The sequence below is a fragment of the Protopterus annectens genome, chromosome 6.part0 (assembly GCF_019279795.1).
Source record: "Protopterus annectens isolate FY-2018-M chromosome 6.part0, PAN1.0, whole genome shotgun sequence".
In the NCBI taxonomy this organism is placed as follows: domain Eukaryota; kingdom Metazoa; phylum Chordata; order Ceratodontiformes; family Protopteridae; genus Protopterus; species Protopterus annectens.
The window spans coordinates 1,703,492,886-1,703,515,385 of NC_056737.1; the positions used below are offsets into that span (position 1 = coordinate 1,703,492,886).

Here is a 22,500-nt window from a genome sequence, read left to right on the forward strand (position 1 = left end):
AATGCATCAAATGGATCTGTGTGCCTCCTTTCAAAACAGACAACCGGAAAAATGTTGTTCCGTACATCCTTGTCATGCTTGGAAGACAGATGCATTCTCATTCTCTTGGACAGGAATGTGCCTATATGCATTTCCACCAATTCACAAGATAGCTCTGAGGATTCAGATAAAAATGACAAAGATCATTGTGGTAACCCTCTACTGGCCAGGCAATCTGCGTTCTCCCTATTAAAAGTACTGGCCAAGGAAAATTACCACAGGCTCCCTCACAATCTCTGGATTTGCTCACACAGTGTCGGGTGATTGGTTCACCTCAATTTGGAGCAACTACAGTTAATAGCCTGGATGATTCAACCACTCCATTTAGGTACTTGTTTTATGAGGGTATGCTGCAGGTGCTAAAGGAGGCCAAGATAACCTGCTACTGGAATATCAAATGTTTACAAATGGGTAAAGTTTTCCGAATAGTACCACTGCAGGAACAAAGGGTCCCTTGATGCTGTCAACCCTCTGATCTTGAATTATTTGTAAGGTGCTTCAGGATGCCTTATCACATAAGGTGTATTTATTTGCCATCTCTGCTTGTCTGCCTGTAGTTCCCTCTCTTCTGTTTTGGTAAAACATTTCATGAAAGAGTATTACACACGAGATCCCCTAGCAAGCAAATGCCTCCTTTTGTGGGATCTCCAATATGTTCTGGAGAAATTGACCTTACCACCTTTCAAATTTGCTATTCAGCCTGATCTGAAGCTCTTAACATGGAAAACTATTTCCCTTATTGCTCTGACGTCTGCAAGGTGAGTTTCTCTGAGCTGCAAGCTCTCTTGGTGGGACAACCTTGACTGTTTTTTTTTTTTTTTTTTCCCCCCACAGCCATAAAGTTGTATTCTGCACTAATCCCACTTTCATGCTAAAAGTGGTCTCCAAATTCACTCTGTCTTACCAGCCTCCCCGTGTTCTTCCCAGAACCTAAATATAAGGGAGAAAAGATAGTTCATACCTTGGATGTGTGCTAGCAGCTCAGGTACTAACTTGACTGAACAAAACCCTTTGGGAAAGCTGAAAGGCTTTATTTTCTGCTCTGGGTAAAGGGTCAGCCTGTCTGTAAACCTTGCATGTTGTTTGTCCTCTGGTATTGTTTTGTTGCACCCACCTTTGGCAAGGCAAATCCAGGCAAAGTAAATGTGCATTCCACCAGGGCCTTTGCCTTTTCAGTGGTATATTGGGAAGTCTAGAAGATTCTAAAAGTATTCTAGAGGCAGCAGCTTTGTCCTCTGCCCATACCTTTTTACAAAGCACTACAAACTGGATGCCTTTTCTAGATCCAGAGCAGACTTAAGTAGGACCATTCTCCAGGAGCTCCTGGACCCATACCCTTCCTCTTTTTCCGGGTTGGGAAAGCTTTGGAAATCAAATAGTAAGGCAGTATGTTTGTTGCACATAGTACAATTATGCAAGTTCTACTTACCTGTAACAGTAGATTCTTGTAGAACACGCTGCCTTACTGGCAATACCAACCAGTTATCCCCTTTTTATGGATGGTTTGGTTACCATGAAGTGCTGTTTTGCAGATTTATTTGTGGTGTGTGCGTGTATGTTTTTTGAGAACACCTGTTCCAGTACAAAGTTTGTGCTTCCGTCTTCTTCTGCGGACCATAGAAAACTGAAAGGGTCCTGTCTGTGGGTTTGTAAGGAATTTCCTGTACTGCCAAGTGTTTTGGTCCATCACAGCCACAGACAAGCAGTGGGAGAGACTCTGAGAAGACTGCCAGAGGGAGTGTAACAGGGCACTACTACCCAAATGCTAGAAAGGCGAAGGGTTCTACAGTGGCATACTGTTACAGGTAAGTAGGACTTGTGTAACTTTTTTTTTTTTTTTTTTTTTTAAAGCAGTAAGCTGCTTCATTTCAGGTAATTTGTGTGTCAGAGAAGAGAAAAAAGGAAGACCCCCCCCCCCCCAAAGCAGTTGTTCATGTTTGTTGGATGCTTTTCCATGTTTTTTCCCCAGACAGTCCCAGTATAGATCATTGTACTTCTTCTGTGTTACATTCTGGACATTCATTTACTTCCCCTTTCCTAAACGGAGTCTTGATACTTTATCTTTTATCAAATTGCTTAAAAATCTTGGTAAAATCACCTCAGTAAGTTTATCTTCATTCTCTGAAACCTGGTTTATATTCAGGGTCACTCAACAGGCGAAGTGTGTAAAGCAGAGAACTATACTTGCGCAGGATGCCAGTCTCTCACAGGATGCATGCATGCTTCAGTGAATACACATGCAAGCAAAAAATGTATGTGCATTTGTGGTCTGAGCTGTGCCAACTCAGGAGACGGCAGCTAAGTGACCCATGACTGTAGGGGCAGAATCAAAAATGTATACATGTATCTGCAGGCTACTTTTGTAATAAGCAGAACAGAGTAATACTCGGGCATACATGAACCTTGACTAAATTGTGCGTCTTTAGCAGTATATTTGCTACTTAAGAAAATTGCCTGTTCTTAAGGAAGCATATCTCTAAAGTTTGGTTGCAATAGAAATATCACAAAGTGTAAATTAGTATCAGCCCTAAAACACTATCTGGGTGCCTCCTCCTTGTGAAAAAGTAGAAGTGTGCCTGCTATTTTGGACTTGCTTTTATTGCTGAATTATATTAGCGTTTTGAAATTATTAGGTTGGTCATCATACTGGATTTGGAGAAAGTCTTTCTTCTTTCCTATTGAATGTAGTGTTCTCAAAAGATGATAGATTTGTTCAGGTTAATTTGAAAAGTGACACTATTAGTATTTTCCTAGCTGCTGTAGTAAGTAACTTGCATATGATTTGGGCTTGGAACTGAGCAGAAACATTAAGGCATTTTTTAAATCCAAAGTGTTTGGTACAGAATCACAGGGTACACCCATCAATGTTGGCAGACCTTGACGTGTTGTGCTGTAGTTAACCAGAGCTCAAAATAGTTCTATTCATTTACTGTGTACAGAAAATTAAAAAAAAAAGCTCCGAATGCATTTACCTTGGCACACCTTATGTGCTTGACTATTTAATCCATTTTGTTAACACTGCTGGCTGTTGTCACTGCTGTACAGACTGCTTGAGACTGTGTGTATTTATCAGTGCATGTCTGTGTTTATAGTCTATATTTACTGTGCTCACATGCATACATTTATAATTTGTTTGCTGATGGTGTCAGAGTTTGTGCACGTGTTAGAGACATCTGCTGATGCCAGTATATTGCTTGCACATGTATGCCTATTCTATTTGTTTTTCCCAGTGTAGTGGTGATCCTGGATTAAGTGTGTGTTTAAATATATATGTGTTTGAAAGAAAAAGACCTTCATATACACCAATAAAATTGTACCACAATATCTTTGTAGTTTTTTTTTTTAAATGCTGCCACTAGTGCCACTACATTGTTGAATGCGCTGTTAGCTTTTGTCATTTATTACCAAAGTTTTCAGCTGTTTTAAACTTGCTTTATAGACTAAAAAGGCATGCAAGGGAGCTCATAATGGTGGTTTATACCATGTTAGCTGTTGAAATGCAATATTTGAAAGGCCGCCCAGGATCTGAGAACATAAACTTTTTAAAATAGTAATAGTTACGTAAGCAAAATGGTGTATTTATGTTTTTAATTGAGCTCGGCAGTGTCTTTTATAATACACGTTCATAGGAAAAAAGCATCAAAATATTAAAGACATTGATAATTACATTTACTAGATTTTATTACGGTGTACTTCCCGTCCGACATTGAGTGCATTCTATGTTGCAGTTATATCTGAGCAGATGTAACTAGTCCTATTTATAGGTCCTTTTTCATTTGTCTGTTGACAGAAGGCTAGAGTTAGTATCAGTACTTCACTTGGTTAGTTTACGCAGTGTGATGTTCTTATCTATTGTTACTTGTTTTAAAATTTCTGCAAAACTACTGTTCACTACTTTCCTGGCTCTGTGACCTAGAGGGATAAACCCCTCATTGCTGACCTAGATGACCTGAAATCAAGTAGCGGCTTCAGTACTGAAAGAACCAGATGGGGAGAAGGTGGGGGTGAGTGGCTTCTGCCGGCTTGCCCATCCTAAGGAGAGAGAGAGAGAGAGTGATTCCATCAGCTGATTGCCACAATGGCTGTAGCACTGGGGAACAGGGCATGGTGATTGATCTCCCTACCATAATGGTGGCTTTTGGGAGCATGTATATTCGATGGGGAAGAGGAAGGATGCCCCCCTCTCATTGATGCTGATATCCATGTCAGTCACCAGGGATAGGGCTGTTTAGTGCCATTCAAGAGAAGAAGAATACTCCAGTGGCTGCATCTGTAGCAGCTTGTGTGATCATTTATTATCCAGTGTAGGATGAAGATCAGGTGATATTGATGTTTTGTTTGGTGGTCATTGGATAGTTGAGATGGGTTTGAAATTTTGGAATTTTGGTCATTACTTTTTTTATTTTTGTAGTCTCTTGTCTTAGTGGCACCAAGCCTTCTCAGTAAACAAATGTGGTGCATTAATTATTATTTTCATCCAGATCTCGAAGCTGCTATTACCCTCTGCGAAGAAGTGCATGCAGTGTATTAGAAGTGTTGCATATGTGTCTGTCAAGGGCAGGAGTTCTGTCTTTAAGACTAAGGCTTGCAAGATATGTAAAATATCCAAGTAGGTTATTTCCCTAGAATATTGCATGCAAATACAGTAGAATCGAAGATGAGTGCGGGGATTCAAATGTTGACACAACACTATGTATCCAGTAGGCTGAATGAACAGTATAATGTTGACACAACACTGTGTATCCAGTAGGCTGAATGAACAGTATTGTGAAACAGCACTGATCTAAATAGCAGTAGATCTCTAAAACTATATATTGTTCATCCCCACTAATAAAGTATATGCAAGTCCCATTTATAGCCAACTAAAATAGATGTAAAAATGTTGAACCCTGCTGTTACTATTCACCCTAATAAAGTAATATGATGATGCTTGTCCTGTGTATATTTAAAACTCAACGGATCCTGGAAACTATCGCCCCCATAAGCCTGACTAGCTTAGCCTGACTAGTTTGGTCTGCAAAGCTATGGAAAGGATCATCATGGACCTCCAAAATAAAGATATTGGGGACCTACAGACACTGGATCCTACCCAGTTCGGCTGTAAGGGCAGATCCTGCCTCTTAAACCTGGTCGATTTCTTTTGAAACAGTCACCAAGGCCATTGACAAGGGGAAGGTGGTCCACACAGCCTACCTGGACCTTGCAAAAGCCTTCGATACAATACCCCACTCGGGCATTATAGATAAGCTCACCAGCTCAAATATAAACCCTATGTCACAAGATGGGTTGTAAACTGGCTCAAGGACAGAACCCACATGGTTAGAATTGCTGGAGCCATGTCAGACTCCAAACCAGTTACAAGTGGCATCCCACAAGGCTCAGTCCTGGGACCTCTTGTTCGGTATATGTTTCTCGGAGGTACAGGCCAACACGGAAGGACTGTGGCTGACCAAGTTCGCAGATGACTGCAAACTGGGCGCCATAATCGACTCTCCAGCCGACACAAGCATCCTCCAAAAGGGCCTTCTAAAAACAGGCAACTGGTGCCAGAGCCATGGCCTCAAGCTAAACGTCAAAAAGTGTATAGTCATCCCCTTTGGCAAAAACAAAGTGCCCACAAATTACCACATAGGTGGTAATCCATTAAGTACAGAAGAAGTAATTAGGGACCTGGGGACCCAAGTTGATAGCAATCTCTCATTTGACAACCACGTGGCCAAAGTGGTTAGAAAAACATTTTATATAGCCCACCTAATCATGAAGGGATTCACATCTAGATCAGGGGAGGTCATCGTGCCTCTTTACTCATGCCTCATCAGGCCCATAATTGAGTACAATGCCCCTTTTGGGATGTACCTTACCAGACACCTGCAGCAACTGGAAAGACCCCAAAAGTACCTCACCAAGAGGATCAAAGGGCTCAAACAGATGCCATATGCTGCCCGGTTAAAGAAACTCCAGCTCTACTCAGTGGCATACCGCCTGCTCAGAGGCGATCTGTGCCTGACGTATAAAGCCATGTCCAACCCGGAATTAATGGACATGCTGCACCTCAGAAAATCCAAATCCCATCGAGCTACGCGCTTGAGAGACTTTAACATCAGCACTGAAATAAATAGGACATGCTGGAGGGACAGATTCATAACCCAGAGGCTCCCTTCACTCTGGAATAAAATCCCAGTCCAGGTTAGGCAGAGTCCCTCTGACTCCCTTCAAGAGGAATCTTGATGAGTGGATGGGAGATTATAGGTTTACCCCGGGTATCACTGTTAGACAGAGACACCGTATACTAATCTCGAAAAAGGGCATAGCAAAATTAATTTAAAATAGGTGGCGAATGCCAAACACACTCTGGCTAGGCTTATAAATGCCCTAGGGCAGATAGCCTAGTATGAACCTATGAACCTAAATGATGAAATATAACAGTCAAATGGGGCAGGGGAACACAGCAGTAAAATTCAATAATTTAATCCCAGAACAAACAGTAAGCGCTTTCGCAGCAACAGCTGCTTCATCAGACAAATAAAGATCCAAACTGTACAGCAAAGCAGCCAATTGGCATGCAAAATCAATTAGGAATTAACTAGAGCCCTTAAAGCCACACCAAAACAAAATGCAACTCAAAACTCATTATGTAAACACAAAAACACTTTTTGAAGTCTCCTCTATTAAAAGGTTAGTGGCCAAGTGGAACCAAGATGCTTTCCTCCAAAAAAAAGGAAGCCAATCTGGTGGTCCCTTGTCATAAACTTTACAACAAAAGGAAGAAACTGTTACAGAAAAGAGGAAAATCCCAGGATGCAAAAAAACTCCCTTACCAGCCTCAAGTAAGAAGGTGAGATCCGTCATAAAATTCTCCAAAGCTAGTTACGAAAGTAAAATTGCCAAAGATTCCACAAGGCATTCTATAGCTATGTCAAGAATCTAAATGGCAATGCTCAGTTCTGCTCTGAGCTACAACAGAATGGCATTAAATATACTGATCCCAAGGATATTGCCAATATCCTGACAGATCGATTCGGTGCAAACTTCACCCCCTAAAGGGCCCATCTCAATACTGAAAGATTGCCAAATTCCGGTAATAATGCCATGCAGGTAAAAAACGCACTCTCAAAAGCTAAAAATACAGCATCCATGGGACCAGACAACATCCCAGGCTGTGTACTACATGAACTGCAGAACGAACTGGCAAAATGAACTGGCACCTCTCCTAAGTGTCATGTTTAATCATAGCCTCATCTCAGGCTTCGTACCCACTGAGTGGCACACGGCTACAGTTATCCCACTCCACAAAGGGGGGATCCACCTTGGATCCCGGGAACTACTGCCCCATCAGTCTGACGAGCCTGATTTGCAGGCCATGGAACGTGTTATCATGGAACTTAAAAACAAAGACATTGGCAACCTTCAAACACTGGGACCCCACGCAGTTTGGGTTCGTGAAGGGCCGATCTTGTCTCTTGAACCTGATTGACTTCTTCGAATCAGTCTCCAGAGCCGTGGACAAGGGTAAGGTGGTCCACACAGCCTATCTGGAACTCGCCAAGGCCTTCGACACCATCCCCCACTCTGGAATCCTAGATAAACTTATTGAGCTGGGCATTAATCCCTACATCACTTGATGGGTTGCCAACTTGGCTTACTGATAGAACCCACACTGTAAAAGTAGACTCCAAATCCAGCTCCAGACAAGTGGTGTACCTCAGGGTTCAGTCCTGGGACTGCTCTTGTTTGGCATCTACTTCTCTGAAGTACAGGCCAACACTAAGGGACTCTGGCTAACAAAGTTCGCAGATGACTGCAAACTGGGAGCCATTATTGAATCCCCAAATGATGTGGATATTCTACAAAAGGGCCTTACAGAAACAGATGCCTGGTGCCAGAACCAAGGGCTCAAGCTCAATGTCAAGAAATGTATAGTTCTTCCCTTTGGGGGAAAAACATGTACCCGTGAATTACCACATAGGTGGCAGTACACTAAACACCGAAAGTGTGATAAGAGACTTGGGGACACAGGTGGACAGTAGTCTCGCCTTCGATAACCACATCACCACAACAGTCAGGAAATCCTATGTGGCACACCTCATCACTAAGGGCTTTTCATCCAGAAAAAAGGAGGTCATTGTCCCACTGTACTCATCAGTCATTAGACCCCATTATAGAATACAGTCCCCCGTTTGGTATGTACCTCTCAAGACATCTGCAACAACTGGAAAGGCCGCAGAAATACCTCACTAAAAGAATCACAGGCCTAAAGCAGATGCCCTATGCTGACAGTCTAAAAAAAACTCCACCTATACTCTGTCGCATATCGTCTACTTGAGGCGATTTCTGCTTAACATACAAGGCCATGTCAAACCCAGAGCTGTTGGACATGCTACACTTAAAGAAATCCCAATCCCTCAGAGAGACCTGCTCCAGGGATATAAACCTTGTCATCACAATGAACAAAACATGCTGGAGGGATAGGTTCCTGACCCAGAGACTTCCCAGACTCTGGAATAGACTGCCCATACATGTCAAGCAGAGCACCTCTTTGTCCCTCTTCAAAAGGAACCTTGATGATTGGATGGGAGATGGGAAATTCACCCCGGGGGTCACGTCGGTCACCCTGTTAGACAGGGGTCCAGGGAAGTAAATACTGTGGGAAGAAATAGCCATCGAATTGTTGTGGCTATGCTTATATAGGCCCTAGGGCGATAGCCTAGTACCAACCTATGAACCTATAAACAAATTTAAGTAAATGTCTTCCAGAATAGGCCTTCCCAACTGTGGATTGGATTAAGTGGGAAATGAAAATGAAAGCACAAATGATTATTCCTTTTGGGATTATTTCATGTTTTACGGACAGACTGTTTTCCAGTTGTTAGATTGATAACGATAGAGGCATTAATATTTGGTACAGGATTAGGAGGAGGCCGAGCCTGTTCTAGAAGCAAAGAATGGGCCTTTGTAATCCCTGTAACTGGAGATATGTTCCAATCTAAACGCAAATGTGCCTAAGCAGTTTTGTTGACCAGCAGTTTGAAAAATGCAGTGTCAGTTTCTGTGAAGAGAATGCAAAGAATTAACCCACTTGGATTGTATTTTCTTCTTGTACTGAAGTAAGCATATAGTAGTCTGTATGGTTGTGGTTGTTTACAGCTAGCAGAGTGACTATATAACTACTTAGTATTCCAAGCAGGCTGACTATATAACTACTTAGTATTCCAAGCAGACAAGGCTGTCCCTGCAGAAATGTAGATACCAAAACTATGTTTTAACATTGTATAGAAAATGCAGTACTGTATATTGGTTTTAGCCCCTCTGAAGAAGTGAATCGAGTGAGAAGAAACCCTGAAAAGAGTTTATTCAACTTGAGAAATGGTATTTGTACACCTATCACCTCTTCTGTGTTGAGACTCGGCAGCACTGTCTGGTCAAGTGACGTGCTCAAGAGTTCCACAGTTGACAAATGCAGATTGAGTGACTCAAAACAAAAGATGGCATGCTGAAAGATTCTTTTATTTGTTAAAAAGGACTGACTGACGGAATAGAAGCCCAATTTCAGTGGTGGCCTAGGAAGAAAAGCTCCAAGGTAAAATTCTGAAAGTAATATGATGAGATATGAGTAAATAAGTTGTCATTCAATGTTAAGTACAGCTCGGTTCCAGAAGTTAAACAGAGTTCTGAAGGAGGGACGAAGACAGAGAAGAAAGGAGAATATCCATTTATATTGAAGGAAATTTAGGAGTCAAGCCAACATAGGTATAGGAGGTTGTGAAGAAGCAAGATTGTCATGAGCATGGACAGAACTACTTATTGGTAAAGTGGATATTAAGCTTCTCTATGAAAGTACGATAACTGCTCATAGCCTTAAATGTCTTTTTTGAAGTGGTGCAACAAAGACCAGCTTTTAGAAATCTGGGAAGATGCCATAAACCATCACTGAAGTCACTGTCATTTATACTCTGTGTCTTACAGATTGCTCAGAAATTGTCACAATCTAGTGTGTATGTGACATTAACAGCCTAGTGTGTATGTGACACAGCCTAGTTTGTATGTGACATTAACGGGACTTGCTGGAGAGACCGATATTACCTCTCTGGAACAAACTTTCAATTCAGGTGAAGGAAAGCTCCTTGTTTACCCTATTTAAGCATAATTTGGATGGGAAACCACAAATTCACCCTGGGAGTTTCACCTGTGTCCCTCTTGGACAGGGGCAGTAGTTGCTGACTTAGTTCTGCTTAATACCTTGGTATCCTTGGCAGCAGGGGTTGTACTTGGCTAGGCTTGTAAGAGCCCTGCGGCCTTTAGCCTAGTAACCTCCTGTGATCCTATTTGTATTCATAATGGAAGAGAACCAGTTGGGTACAGGTGGGAAAAAAATGTACGTTTCCATGGGTCCTTCCTTTTTGCATACATAGAGATTTGGGTAGAAGACTAAAAAGAGTTTGCTGTGGCAGTAATCCATAGTATTTATAAAATAAAAAAGAAAACACTTTGTTTTTTTAAGTTTATAATTTTTATTCCGTAAGAAGAATAGTTAAAGAATGTAGTCAGTTTCTATAGTTTCCATTTTCTTAGTGATGAAATAAATGCACTGAGTTGTAGTATAAATTGTGTACCATATAACACTTTATTTTATTTCAGATGGATTTAAATTAAATGTGATTTTATGTACTTGCTGTTAGTCAATCATTTTGATTGTAATTTACAGATGAAAGCTTAAAGAGCTGAATGAGTCCAGTTGTAGGGTAGCTAAATAATGAAAGGTAGGGGAGGAAATGTTGCTATATCAACAAGTTCTTTTTCTGTTTTTTTTTTCCCTTTCTCCTTAATTTTAATAGCTAGATAAATGTTAATTTGTTTTAAATGCGGCAGGTGGTAGTTTTTGTATGAAGGCCAATAAAATGTTAGCCTGTTTCTCAGAAACTGCATTAGCTCAAACATGTAAAGAGGCATTTCTCTAAAACAGCTGTAACAACATTCTGTACCCATTAGTACATGTGAACTAGTTTATTGTGTTCTTTGAGCTGTTGTTAATTTGTTTCATTTGACATTTCATAATTTGTCAGTTTTGCAAAGAAAAGGCTTACCTGATGTGAGGTCAAGGTTAAATTATGAAATTTAGCAATTTTTAAGATTTATTTCCACACACGATGCTATAGGAGACTCGGCATTGTCCCTTAACACTGTTAACAAAGCAGAACCTCATTGTGGCTTTATTTCTAAATGGTTCTTATTGCAAGTGGTAGAAACTTAACATTGTGACAGAATTCAGAGTTGAATGCTTGGAAGACGTCACAGTGCCATTTCTCATCACTTTGTTATAGTGAGCAATTTCCATTGTTATGTAAAATATTCATTGTATTGTTAGTCTGACCCCACTACATATTTGCTGAGTTTGGGTTTCTTTTTTAGAAGAGATTTTTGTTTCAATCCCTTCAGAGGAAGATCTGCAAGTGCCCAAACTAGAGTTCTGTCCACATTCCCCTTGAACTTTTGATGTTCTTCCTGTTTCACTGTTGCAGTCATTACATTTGGGTTATTTGCTTGCAGTGGCCCTCAGTCACTCTGATTAACAAAGTCTTGTGTCCCTGGTCAGTTGCTGTCCCTTCTTCCATGTCGTCAGGGGTATAAAACATGCAGCCACCATTACATCAGTCTTTCTTGCCATGCGGTGCCCGAAGCAGAAGCAGTTCGCAAGTGCCGGTCGGCTGACTCCTGAAATTTTCGTTTTCGAGTTTCAGAACCGAAGTCTTCAGCTAAAGCTAAGTACCCCGTTGGGGAAACTTTTTTTCTTGCTCCTTACCGATGTCAGTAAAAGTTAATAATTGCATTACTTGTGGAAAGCAAATACCTCCTAAAGATTTTCATTCGTACTGTATTCCTTGCCTAGGCCCTGACCACGACGTTCCTTGCTGTCGGTTTTGTGCTTTATTTAATCGGCGCACTATCCGTCGTCAGTATATTTTTGCCTCTAAATATTTTGGTTCTGTGTTTAATTATCCAGAAATGTCAGTTACCCATCCGACCTACTGGGATTTCAAAAAAACGTAAAGGTAAAGACAGAGACAGGCCGCCCAAAGTCCAAACCTGCCGACGAGGCTTCTCCTAAACCAGTCGCTTTCGCAGCCCCTGATACCCGCTACTTCTGATTTGCAAGCCTCTACTGAGACTTATTCGGAGTCAGGTATGCCGCAAGATGCTTCAACTATGGAAACCGCTGATGTCTCTACCTTGGATGGGTCCGGAGCTGCTGTGCAGGCACCGGCTGAGGGTGTATTCAGGCCTACGGACTTGCATATTAAACCGATGCCTCCTTCATTTAGGCCTAAATCTCAAACCGTGCCTAAAAAACTGACGCCCAAGCCACATGCTCAGGCCTCTATGCCTAAAAAACAAGTGGCTGAAGATCTTAAAACTCTAATCGGGGGAAGCCAACCTCCCCCTTCTAAGAGACCTAGGACTGAAGTTGTGAAGTTGTTTATGAATCTTCTGAACAGGATTCTGATTCTTCTGATGATCTGGATTTGCCCTTATCTACTTATGAAGATTCTGATGCAGAGGACTCTATTCCCTCTGCATCCCCTCCTGAGGATTTTTCTTTTGGTGAAACCTTACATACTCTAAGGGAGCATTTCCACTGGGAAAGCTAGGATTTTTCTGATTCAAAAAAGAGGCTTAGGGATTTCTTACTCCTGCCTCAGCATAGGCCTTTAGCTATTCCTCCTGTACTAGACATTGTTGATGATGCTTTTTCAGAATCTAGTTTGGCCCCTGATTCTTTGCCTCCTGCTCCCAGAAAACCTGACCGATATTACAGGGTTCCTGATTCACACAAGTTCCTTTTTAAAAATCCTATTGCGGATCCAGAGACCATTTCACAGGGACCCAAGAGCATTAAGGCTTCTACTGCTAAAAATCCTACCCCTTCTGATAGAGACTTCTGTAACCTTGGCCATTGGGGCTGTAAACTGCCATTTTCATATGTTAAAGTATCCGCAACATGTTATTGGATTGATTCCTGACTATGCGGAAAATAAAGAATTACAGGATTTAATGCATTCTGCTGAACAGGTTGGAAAACATACTTTGCAATGTGGATTTGATTCCTTAGAGGCCTCTTGCAGGGCTGCTGTTACTGCGTCTTGTGTTCAGAAGGCATGCTTGGCTTAAGGAGCAATCTTTGCCTGATCATGTTAAAGCTAAATTGCTGGATGCTCCCTTAAATCAGGACCGCCTGTTTGGCAACAAGGCTGAGGAAGTTCTTAAAAAGATGGAAGATAAAGCTAAATCTATGCAAACTGTTAAAGATTTCTTACAAGTTCAGCCTCCAAGATTTAGTAGGCATGGGCCATCTAAGAATTGGTCCTTTCCATCCCCTTCCAGGTCTTCTCAAGCCAAACACAGACACAGTAGAAACCCCAGGTTTCAGTCCCAGGGGACACACAAGACTAAGCAGTGGGGGGTTTCCGCACGGAAATCGGGGAGTAGTAAGACTCCCCCTGTGGAAAACTATCTCAATGACTTGCTTTAAAAACTTCCAAGCACTTCCCAACTGAATGCTCCTGTAGGTTGAAATAGTGGTCTGCAGGCCAAAAACTGGGGACTCATTACCCAGGACAAATAGGTTTTAAATAGTGTCCCAAAGATACCGATTTCACTTCCACACCTTACCAACACCACGCGGGTGGCCAGATCTACCCCCAAATCAGTGGGCAGAGGCCCAAAAGTTCTCTCTCTCTCCTCTCTCTCAAACATGGTGGCTATTCAGTTGGTACCAGAAGAGGAAAAGGGACAAGATTTCTATTCGAGACTTTTTTTTGGTACCCAGAAAAGGCAATGCATGGTGTTCTATCCCGGACCTTTCTACTCTTTTTTTAATATATTTCTGGTGATTCCAAAATTCAAGATGCTGACTCGCCAGCTGCTTCCTATGCTAGGCAAAGATGCATGGTTGGCAACACTAGACTTAAAAGAAGCATACCTACACATCCCTATCAGGGAGTCTTGCAGAAGATACCTATGCTTCAAAGTAGGCGACATGCACTATCAGTTCTCTGCACTGCCGTTTGGCTTGTGTACTGCACCCAGGGTATTCACAAAGTGCCTAGCTCCAGGCATTGCATTCTGCAGGCAAAGAAATAAATATTCAAATATACCCATATCTGGACGATTGTTTAATTCAGGCAGAAAGCCAGGACATTCTTTTAAATCATCTGGCCTTTGTTCAAAGGATACTGACTTTTCTGGAGTACACCATAAATGAAAAGAAATCACGCATGGTACCCTGTCAACAAATTATATTCCCGGGAGCAAGCTTGAATACAACTTTCCCGATGGCTTTCCTCATGCCAGAGAAATGGACTCATTTGACAACCTACTTCAAACAAGTGGCCACAAAACTCCGTTATCTGCAAGACAAATACTGCAGGCCTTTGGGTTCATGGCCTCCTGCATTCTTCTAATTCCATATGCAAGGCTGCATCTGAGTAAACTGCAATGGTATCAACATTCACAGGATCTAGAAGCTGTGATTCCTATCATACCTTGTCTACGCCTAGAGTTCCTTTGGTGGGCAGAGGCCTGCCACCAAAACAAGGGACTACCATTCACACTACCCCCTGCCACCCAAACCTGAACAACAGATGCATCAGACTATGTATGGGGGGCTCACCTGGCAGGGAAATGCATTCAGGGCAAATGGAACCCAAGTCAAATGCACCTACACATAAATCAAAAGGAAATGTTAGCTGTACAGAATGCTCTTGACAGCCTTCAAGGACCACATTCTTCCAGGGCAACTAATGGTAAAGACTGACAACAGCACGATCATGTGGTACATAAGCAAGGGGATACACACTCTTACCCCCTCTGCAGACTAGCCATGGCATTGTGGAACACGTCCTTCAGCTGGAAAAACCTATCAGTTTATGCCTTTCCTCCTCTTCCTCTGCTCTCCAAGGTAGTACTAAAGATCAAACAGGACAAGCCAAGGACGATTTTAATTGCACCAGACTGGCCACGCCAACACTGGTACCCCCCTCCTGCGCAGTGTGTCACGCTTGGCCCCATGGCACATGCCTCAGACTCCTTCCCTGTTGTTCTCAGCAAGGGAACCAGATTATGTACCCTCAGCTGCAAACCCTGAACCTAGCAGCCTGGCTAATTACCTAATCTCTTCTTTTCCACCCCTCAATAAATCAGTGATGGATATCATTTTAGAGGCTAGAAGGCCTAGTACTAGAAAATCTTATGCTGCAAAATGGAAAAGATTTTGTACCTGGAACCAGTCTCAAGGGATGAGCGCAGCAGTGCCCATTTTACCTCCAATCCTACAATATTTGGCTGAGATGTTTCATAAGGGCTTGTCCTTTTCCTCCATCAAAATTTATGCCGCAGCTCCTTCAGCTCATTCTAGCACAGAGCCTCCCCTCTTGTCTCACCCACTGCTCAAGCAGTTCCTCAGAGGAGCCAAAAATTTAAGGCCACCGAGGAGAGCCCCAACTCCAGCCTGGGACCTTAACTTTGTCTTGGAGAAACTCTTCCTTCTTTCGACCCAGCTGCTACTGCAGATTTAAAATTCCTTTCCTGGAAAACAGCTTTCCTTTTAGCGATCACTTCTGCATGAAGGGTATCTGAGTTGCAGGCCCTTATGGCAGTGGAGCCTTTCATCATCTTTCATGCGGACAGGGTGTCCCTCAGAACCAATCCCTCCATGCCCAAGGTGGTATCCAGTGTGGCTCTTAATCAGTCCATTCATTTGCCTACCTTCTTTCCTATCCCACAGAACAAAGGGGAACGGATACTGCACTCCTTAGATGTGCACAGGCAACTTAGATTCTACTTGGACAGGACTAAACCTCAAAGGAAATCTAACAACTGCTGGTGGCATTTGCTGCAGGGACAGAGGGGAAAGCTATTTCTAAGCAAACCATTTCAAAATGGATAAGCCACTGCATTAATTTCTGCTGTAAGCACCATGGAAAACCTACCCCACAGGGCATCAGACCCCATTCAACCAGGGCTGCATCTACCGTTACAGCCTTTCTCAGGGGCGTCCCTACAAGGGACATCCTAGAAGCTGCTACCTGGAGTTCTGTACATACTTTCACCAAGCATTATTATTTGCCAATTTTCTCTAAGTCCAGAGCTGGTTTTGCCACTGCAGTCTTGCAGGGCCTTCTAGCTGGTCCTAATTCTATTTAAATTCCTCCTCCCAACCTTGGCTTCGTGAATCTACCCAAATGTGATGACTGCAACAGTGAAACACGAAGAACATAGTACAGTTGTGTACACTTAACATAAATGTAGATGTTAGAGTGTATTCACTGTTGCAGTCCTGGTTACCCTCCCTCCAGACCCCTTTCTTCTTTCGGCTGTACCTCTACTCTCATGTACTATGCTCAAAAAGCTTTTTGGTGTATTTTCTTGTTTGTTGGAGGTATATCCTTGTATTATAGATTTAACTGCTTCTCATTAGGGGGGCACCTGACATCTAGAGCAAGGAAAAACTGATGTAATGGCATTGGCTGCATGTTTTATACCCCTGACGTCATGGAAGAAGGGACAGCAACCGACGCAGGACCTGAGACTTTGTTAATCAGGCCGACTGAGGGCTACTGCAAGCAGATAACCCAAATGTAATGACTGCAACAATGAATACACTCTAACATCTACATTTATGGTAAGTGTACACAACTGTACTTTCCTCTGTCACATAACCGAGAGGGATGACCGGCTCAGCTGCATTATCTGTCTAGTAGGGATATTTTTGATAAGAATTGCCGAAGGATACCACAGTGTGTTAGGCAGTATAGAGGCACAGGGGAACATCAGCTATTCACATAAGGTGTATATTGTCTTATGAGCCCATTTTCCCTTTTAGACTTTGTCCTTTATCATTTCATAGTTGCCACTGGAAATCTTACTGACAGGTAGTACCCTTTAGGATTTCTGTCCACTTGATTAGATTGCATAGCAGGATGGGAAGGGGAAGTGGAGAATGACACTGAAACGGTGTTAAGGAAAAGGCTTTGTCTTCACTACACCCATCTACTTGTGTCTCTGGTACCCAGTGCAGTAAACTATGGTATTGCAGGTGAATGGTTTTCCCCAGTGCTACCAGGCCAAACGTTGGTGTCAGGAGTGTTACAAAAGTGTTGTTTGCTTCATTGAGTGTATTTTCTCTTTAAACTGTGATGTAGCCCTGGTGTTACAGAGCCTTCTGGAATAGTGCCCCATTGAAGTTCAGATAACATTCTGGAGGGAAACAGAATGTGACAGAAGCATGACTGTGGTGTATGCCTGGCAAGTACCGCAGCGCATGCAAAGCTTTCCATTGTTGGCTTTGCTCAAGGATGTATTGGAAGCAAAGTTGCCCACTTTGCTAATTCTTAACAAAATTGGGTAAATAAATCACTACCTCATTGGAGCACTAGGCTCATAATCTCAATGAACGATTACTTAGCTAACATAAAAAATGTGTCATTTATGTATTTATTTTGCTTATTGATTGGGAATGTTAAACCTTGCAAGTCCTATTTATTACTAGATTCCTGGAAATGGAAATAATTCTTGGAAGTTCTGCTTTGAAGTGCATGGAATATGGAGTAAAATAATCCATGTTTTGTGGGTTACCTGGTAAATTATAATTGTGAATGGGTGACCTTTTGCTAAAGGAAGGAGGCAGTTATTGTTGTGATCTAGTAAAAGGAAAATGACATCAGTCAGAAAGCAGAATTACTGAATAGCTTATTCTGCTTGGCTTTCAGAAACGGTGGTTGAGTAATAATTTTATTGCTACCAGGAAGTTTTTTGGATGGGTTGAGTTAATCCAGTGTGATTCACAGAAGAAAGTGCTGCAGAAGAACTTTGAAACTGGATGAGGCAATGAGGCCAGATGGGATCCTCCAACCATTTGCCTAAGAGGGAAAGTCTTCAGTCCCCTTGCAGTGTCTTAATTAATGTTTATTTACTGGAGCCTCCTTGACTAGATAAAGTCCCTTTCTCAAAAATGGAAGCAGGAGTGTGACAGAAAACTGTATACCAGTTAGAGTTGTTCAACAGGGAAATTATGGAATCCCTTCTAAGGGCTAGACGTGTTTGGCAATAATATAAAAAAACACCAAGTGTTAAAACACACCAGACTACAAAGCCAGCGAAAAAGATGCCACCAGTCTTGTATTAAATAGTTTAAACTTCATTACAGCTTTCAGTGTGCATAAAGAACTAGTAGCTAAAGGCCTAAGACTGGGCTATTTTAGAAGAAAAGATGCCCTAAATAAATTTAATGTAGAAGGAAGCTCAATGGCTAAGTTCTATTGTCTGCCAAAGTGAGCCCCCCTCCCCCCAGGTAGACCCATAGTAGCAGCACAGAATTATTTTCTCCCTAACATGGGAATGTTTTTACATTCCTATCTTTTGAACTATGTAGTTAAGTTAAATTCTTGTATTAAAGACACTTTCTATTTTTTGGATAAAATAAAGAATACTAAATGTGATGAAGAATATTACTGGATGGTTATAGATGTAAAAAGTTTCTATACAAGTAGAGATCCACAGTGGTGGTGTTGCGGTAGCGTTGTCACCTCACAGTAAGACGCTGTCCGGTTCGATTTTCAGCTAGAGCTTCTTCTGCGTGTAGACATGCGTGAATGGGCATACCTTCGTTGAAGGTTGTGCGTCAGGGCTGGCAACTTGGCATGTAAAAATCAACTGCCAATCATTAGCGGACCGGAGTTCTGCTGTGGCGTCCCCTAACCGGGAAAAGTCGAAAGACACATACATAGTTATAGATGTAAAAAGTCTCTATACAAGTATTACTCATGAGTTAGGTATGGAAGCGGTTAGATTTTTTTTCTAGGTGATAGTCCTGTTAGTAATTATGTGATGGAACTACTTTATTTTTGTTTGAAGAATAATTTGAGTTTAATAAGCTAATTTACCATAAAGTACAAGGTACTGCTATGGGTGCGTCTTTTGCACCCATGTATGCTAACCTGTTCATGGGCCTTTTTGAAGTTGAGTTTTTGTATAGATTGAATTTTTTTATAGTTATGTTATTTTATATTGTAGATGTATAGATTTGATTTTATTTAATGTAAGGGCTGTGCTGAAATAGCCCCCATGTTTATAAGTGATTGATTTAGATTCAAATCCGTTTCAGATGATATTTGATGGCTTACAGATAGGAAAATAGTTAACTGTCTAGATGCCACTACTATTAGGAACAGTGAGATAGTAACGAACATACAGAGAAAGGGAATTGGAGATTATAATATTTTGGATAATAGCAGTTGCCATCCACCACATACTTTGAAGGCACTACCTTATAATGAATTATTGAGAGTCAGCAGGCTATGTAATGATGAAATGGGCTTAGAAAAGGAAATAATAAAAACATGTATTAATTTCAAGCAAAGGGGGTATGATGAAAATGTTATTTTAGGTGCACTTCATAAAATAATAGATACCAGATTACTTCATAATAGGCCTTTAGTAAATAAGATAATAGAGAATTTAATACTGTGCAGGAGTATAGAAAAGTCTATTTTGTTACTGTATATAATATCTTGAGTGAGAAAATCATTGATGCTATTGGATATTATTGGCCCTACTTAATACGGAAGTGGTAAAAAAATCTTTGTAACACTGTAAATATTTCTTTCAAGGGATGTAGAAATATCAAAGATATGGTGGTACACAATGGTTTTGTTTCACCTGGTGAAAATTTTAAATCTGCAGGTTTTGGAATGTGGCACCTTCCCTTGTGGATATTATAGGGTTCCTGATTCCCACCAGTTTTTATACAAGAATCCTACTGCTGATCCTGAAACCATTTCTCAGGGCCCTAAGGGGGTTAAGGCCGCTTCTGCTAAAAACCCCATTCCCACAGAGAAGGATTCCAGAGCTTTAGAAAGATGGGGCAAAAAAGTGTACACTTCTGCAACTTTATCTATTCGGGCTAGAAACTGTCAATTTCATATGCTGAAATACCAGCAATTTCTACTGTCTGTTTTGAAACAAAAGCTAACTTCCATTTCCGCTTGTGCAGATAATAAGGAATTACATGATTTAATGCATGCTACTGAGCAAGTAGGGAAGCATGGTTTACACTGTGGTTTTGATGCCTTGGAGGCTTCTTGTAGGGCTGCTGCCTCTAGCACAGTCATTAGAAGACATGCTTGGTTAAAGGAACAGAACTTGCCGGATCAAATAAAAGCTAAGTTACTGGATGCTCCTATTCAGCATAACGTTTTGTTTGGATCTAAGACTGAAGAGGTGATTAAGAAGATGGAGGACAAGGCAAAATCCATGCAAACGGCTAAGGATTTCTTACAAGTACAGCCACCCAGATTTAGTAGGAATTGGCCTGCTAAAAATTGGTCCTTTCCCAACTCAGACAGGCCTCAGAGGGGTAGATACAGACGCTCCCGAGGAAGGCCCCAAACTCAGACCTCCTACAGACCAAGACAGTGGACTGCTTCCACCCCTAGGGGTGGAGAGGACAGATCTCAAGCTCATAGAAAACAGGCTCAATGACTCCCTCTGCTGTGTTCTGCAGGAACTTCTTGCCTGGAAGCCCCTCTCGGAGGAAAACTCTCTCTCTTTCCACCTAAATTGGACTCCTATAACCCAAGACAAATGGGTTCTGGATGTGGTTTCAAGAGGTTACAAATTCCATTTTCATACCCTACCAAGACCAAGCGGATGGCCGGATCTACCAAAACATCAATGGGTAGAGGCCTTAAACCAGGTGGAAGCCCTCTTGGCTATGAGGGCCATAGAACTAGTTCCACTTTCAGAAATGGGACAAGGTTTTTACTCGAGACTCTTTCTAGTCCCCAGAAAGCAAAATTCATGGAGACCCATTCTGGATCTGTCAGTCTTGAACACTTTTTTTTCTTGAGATACCAAATTCAAGATGCTTACTCTACAGCAGCTTCTGTCAATGCTGAGCAAAAATGCATGGATGGTAACTTTGGATTTAAAGGAGGCTTATTTACACATTCCCATCAGGCAGGAGTGCAGAAAATACCTCCGGTTCAAGGCCGGATCGAGGCACTGTCAATTCTCTGCGCTGCCCTTTGGATTTTCTACTGCGCCCAGGGTCTTCACCAAATGTCTGGCACCAGTAGTAGCTTTTTGCAGACTCTAAGGGAATTCAAATTTACCCTTATCTGGACGACTGCCTTATTCAAGCAGACAGCAAGGATGTCTTACTCCAGCATCTAGAATTTGTTCAGAATCTTCTCAAGTTCCTGGGATTCACTGTGAACATAAAGTCAAATTTGACACCCTCACAACAGATAACTTTTCTGGGTGCTCATCTAAACACAACAACCCAGATGGCATTTCTGACATCCGAAAAACAATTACAGCTGGCTTCAACTTTCAAAACCTTGGCGTCACTAACTCGGCTATCTGCAAGGAAATTCCTGCAGGCTTTGGGTTACATGGCCTCCTGCATCCTTCTCGTACCATATGCAAGACCGCATATGAGGAAAATACAGTGGTATCTAAAGTGTATGGTCCCAGCATTGCCACAGTTCAGACACACAGATCACTGTCCTGCCCTGTCTTCAAAGAGAATTCCTTTGGTGGTCCAAAGCATGTATTCAAAACGAAGGGAAAGCCTTCAGTCTGCCTCCAGCCAGCCAGATACTAACCACGGACGCCTCAGATTACGCATGGGGAGCCCATTTGCAGGGCACATGTCTGCAGGGCCTTTGGACAAAGGATCAGAAGCACCTGCATATCAATTTAAAGGAAATCTTAGCTGATCAGAACGCTCTATTGGCCTTCAGGAATCTTCTACAACCAGGAACAACTACTGATACGGACAGACAACACCACAGTTATGTGGTACATAAACAAGCAAGGGGGTTCACACTCCTACCCCCTTTGCAGACTAGCCATGAATCTATGGAACACCGCTCTAGATTGCAAAATGGACCTACAATCTCAGTATCTACCAGGGAAACAAAACATCCTGGCAGACGGGTCTGAGCAGGAACCTGTCAGACCCACACGAATGGATGCTGGACACCGAAATATTCAAGATGATTAGAGCAGCCTGGGGATGTCCACACATAGATCTTTTTGCATCCCACCTCAACCATCAACTACAGATTTTTTGCACAAGGGCATTCCACGAACTAGCATGGAAAGTGGATGCACTATCATTTAGTTGGAGAAACCTCTCTGGGTATGCCTTCCCGCCTCTACCTCTTCTTCCATGGGTGTTATTAAAGATCAAGCAAGACAAGCCCAAGATGATAATTTTACTGGCCCCAAATTGGCCTCGACAGTTTTGGTATCCAACACTGAAAAACCTTTCTCAGGAGCCCCCTTGGGTTTTACCTCAGACTCGGAACCTTCTGTCCCAACACCAGGGTCAGGTTCTGCACTCCCATGTCAAAACTCTCAGCCTGGCTGCCTGGCTAATCCAGGGGTCTATGATTCATTCTC

The 22,500-nt window shown here is 42.1% G+C and overlaps 1 protein-coding gene across 1 annotated transcript in view; it reads left to right on the top strand.

Annotated features, from left to right (window-relative positions):
- The window catches only part of BMPR2 (bone morphogenetic protein receptor type 2), a 1,499,742-nt gene that overhangs the window by 18,397 nt on the left and 1,458,845 nt on the right, over positions 1–22,500 (top strand). The window lies entirely within an intron of this gene.